We start from the raw sequence: 4,385 nt of genomic DNA, 5'->3' as shown, positions 1-4,385 counted from the left end.
AGGGAAGATAAAAATACATGTGGTGGTGATGATGGTGGTGGTGGTGATGATGGTGATGATGATGATGATGGTGATGATGGTGATGATAATGGTGGTGATGATGATGGTGGTGGTGATGATGGTGACGATGATGATGATGATGGTGATGATGGTGATGATAATGGTGGTGATGATGATGGTGGTGGTGATGATGGTGATGATGATGATGATGATGGTGATGATGGTGATGATAATGGTGGTGATGATGATGGTGATGATGGTGATGATAATGGTGGTGATGATGATGGTGATAATGATGATGATGACAAACTACATGTGGTGATGATGGTGGTGGTGATGATAGTGATGATGATGATAGTGATGATGATGGTGGTGATGATGGTGATGATGATGGTGATGATGATGGTGGTGATGGTGATGATGGTGATGATAATGGTGGTGATGATGATGGTGATGATGGTGATAATGATGATGATGACAAACTACATGTGGTGATGATGGTGGTGGTGATGATGGTGATGATGATGATGATGATGGTGATGATGGTGATGATAATGGTGGTGATGATGATGGTGATGATGGTGATAATGATGATGATGACAAACTACATGTGGTGATGATGGTGGTGGTGATGATAGTGATGATGATGGTGGTGATGATGGTGATGATGATGGTGATGATGATGGTGGTGATGGTGATGATGATAAAGTACATGTGGTGGTGATGATGGTGGTGATGATAGTGATGATCATGATGGTGATGACGATGGTGTTGATGATGGTGATGATGATAAAATACATGTGGTGGTGATGATGATGATGATGATGATGATGATGATGATATAAGGACATGTAATCATGAAGAGATAGTTAGCTTCCACGGAGGTTGTTCCACGGTGGGCTGGAAAGTGCGATTCAACAATCAGCTCTCCAGGGACAAGGTCTATGGCATTTCCTGATTACAGTGTCGGAGCCAATCTCCAGCTACCGATGTGATGTCGCCGAACCGAGAGCTGGGACTGGACGTACGCCCTTCTAAGTGTTTGCACCGGACAGATTCCGGTCTGACCTCACCGTCACGGAGAGCATAAGGGAAAGAGGAAGGGACTCGTGTTCAGAGGTGCACTACTCTGCTTCAGCGTAACGAGTTAACACTCTCTGTGCGTTTTAAATGATTTGTATTTTCTCTTTTAAACATTTTTTCCATTACAGTTGGCAAACAATATATTATTTAACATCAGATGTACCACACAGTGATGAGACTGTATACATTTTTATAGCTTATATTCAAATAACAGTTTGTTAATTTTTAAAATGTGGCCATCTGCTCTTGTGAACTGGTGGGGGCCGGCTCTAGTGCGGCGCTGACTGCTCATCCTCATTGAAGAAGTGCCCACATCCGCATATGGCCACAGACGTCTCCTGACTGATAACGTCTCCGATGTAATGCACCCCAGCCACGTTCCCGAACACCCCCACTTTCTGCCGCGTCCAGTGACCCCACGGAGCTGCCGGCTGTAGGCCCAACACCTAGAGTGTTACCAAGCACGCACCAGAGATGGAACAAACACTCATTGACTGAACAGAGGTATGAATGCAATGCAGACGAGTTTGAACATTTTTTTAAATCTTATTGTTTATAGGGTTTCACATTACTTTGTCTTTATCCGAATACCACCTTCAGCGGGTCCTTATTTTCTAGAAAAATGTTTACAGCTTATAAGCTACCGAACCCACAAAGGGCCCACAAACCTGTGTACGTGCCAAACGTTGTACGTCTAGTAACATATGAATATCTATTTTTTCTATGTCCATAGCTGCTTTGGTGACAAATACACTGCAGACTTATTTTAAAATGTCACGGAGTTGATAGTAGCTTTCTCTCATTATACTGTTTTCCAAGCAAGTCAAAATATGTGGTTGCAAAGGAGCGCTTGTGTTGGAAAAAAATGAAAAAGTTAACCTGGGAAAGTAAGTCCAAAATCAGTTGCATTTAATTTTAAAACTCATGAATTAAAATTGTGCTGGTTGATACCTAGAGTACAAAGGCATGTCCTTGGCTTTGTGAGAGGCAACAGCATGAATAAGACACGTCCTCTGCTCTACAGGAAGTCTAATCTCCTTGGGAGAGAGACACAGTTCTAAATAACCCTTCCGGGAGTTCCAGTGTGAAAGTGCAGAACGTGGGGGGAAGTGCATCTGCCTTCAGAGAACCAGGGTAGAAGGACCTTCAGAGCTAACGCTCCGAGTACGCAGCTGTAAGGGAGGGGTCGGAGGATGAACTAGAAAGGTAAATCGCAGTCAAATTGCTGGAGGTTAAGCTGATGAATTTGGTCTTTGTTCCGGAAGGAAGAGCAGCCACTGAAGTTTTTTAGTTGCATTCAGCAAAGATCTCTGAGCACCCCCGATGTGACCAGCAGTGAGCCCGGTAGTAGAAACGCAATGGTCACCAAGAGAGGCAAGAGGCTGCCTACCCCCGGTCTTTGGGCAAGAGAATAACATCATCTGACCTCTAGGTCTGGAGATAAATCTGTAAAAAAGATTGGCTATTTTCTTAACTTTTGACCCCTTGTAAGAGGAAATTATCTTGGGCGGATAAAATGTTTTTGTTGTTATTAGTAATTCCCCTCACCTGTAATTCCCTCCGACCCCTTGTATAGGGAAGATAGAGTCTAAGAAAGAGTCTTTTCTTTATGCAGACGGATGAGGAGCAGGAAGATTGTGATGAGTAGAATTATGTCCTCTGATAATGAACAAATTGAAGTCCTACTCCCAATACTATAAAATATGGCCTTGCTTGGAAATAGGGTCATTGCAGATGGCATTAGTGAAGATGAGGCCATGTCGGACCCTAGTCCGTGATGACTGGTGTCCTTGTAAAAAGGAGAAATGTGGAAGTGGCTGTACACAGGGAGAGCATCACAAGGAGATGAGAGCTGAGGCCGGGGTGGTGCTCTTACAAACCAAGGATGCCCAAGGTCACCAGCCCAGCACCAGCAGCTGGACGAGAGACAGGGACAGAGGCCCCATCGCAGCCGGAGAAGGGCCGGTCCTGGCCACACCTTCACGTTGGAGTTGTAGGGAGACGATAAATTTCTGCTCTTAGAACCGCTCAGTTTGCAGAACTTAGTTCTGGCAGCTCCTGCAAGCTAACGGGAAGATGAAAGCTACACTGTCCTCCATTAACAAAGAATAGAGAGAAACCCTCCCAGGCCCGGTGAAATCAGACTGGCGAAGGCCAAGGGTCCGTGAAGCTGGGCAGGTTGCTTAGAAGGTCAAGGGGAAGACAGGAAGCTAAAAGGACACTTTAAGGGGAGGAACGGAAACATCAAATAGAGATTTTCCATCAAGCTTTACTGTTCTGCAGCTCCCCCCAAATATACAAGATCCTCTACATTGTTGACTTTCTTACGGGACTTAGTTTCGAAGTTTTGGATGAAACGAAAAGCTGAGTCCTGGTTCCAGGTGCGTGTGACGACAATGACGAGGCTTGCCATGAGCACTGTCACGTCTACATTCATCCCACGGACATTCATTAAGCACCAGTTGTGAGTCCGGTGCGGTACCAGGTACGTAGAATTCAGTAATAAACAAGGTGGACGCAGTCCCTGTCCTCCTGGCCTTTAAACCTCTAGTGACAGAACGGACAATAAGTAACTCATCACACTTCTACTCAGGTGCCTATCGGTGTGCGTAATTTCACTTGGACAAGCAGCACATGTGTGGAGGACTGTAATAATGCACGACCTCGACTGGAGGGTCACCGAAGTTGCCACCTAGGGTCGAGGAAGAACTAGCGGACCGCTGGGACCCTGGGTCGGGATGGGTGGTGACGAAGGTCTTCTCAGACAGACAGAAACAGTTTGTGCTCACACCCTGAGAGACCACATAGCTGCGTTCGTTGGAGAAACAGCTGGGAGGCCCCTGAGTTTGACGCTCAGTGAGGGAGGCAGAGAAAGGTCAAAAATGAAGTTGGAGCGGGGAGCAAAGGCCAGATCATGCAGAATGTGTGCGAAGGATGAGATAGTAAGAGTAAGCACTGTCCCCAGGCCTGATTGTGACAGCTTATGGAGAAAGAGCATCTGTTTCAAAATGTTATTTAGGCTGAAAAAAAAAATCCAGACAAAACTGGAAGCCATCCGTCTGTACTTTAACACCTAAGTCAGCCACAAGCTTGAGGTTTTATCCTTCCTTTGCTGTGAAGCTAAATATTATGGGTTGTAACATGCTGGACCCAGACCTTGACAGATCTTTACAAGGAATATGAAAAAGAAAACTAAATCAATGTTTTCTTCGTTGTCACTCTAAGGAACACGGCACGCAGCAGCAAACTCTCTGTCACCTGAGGTAAGAACAAGTTCAACTCGCCCATTCTGTTATCAATAT

Source organism: Furipterus horrens, unplaced genomic scaffold, assembly GCF_987537825.1.
Source record: "Furipterus horrens unplaced genomic scaffold, mFurHor1.1.pri manual_scaffold_5, whole genome shotgun sequence".
Taxonomy (NCBI): Eukaryota; Metazoa; Chordata; class Mammalia; order Chiroptera; family Furipteridae; genus Furipterus; species Furipterus horrens.
Note: the sequence above shows the minus strand (reverse complement) of the source record.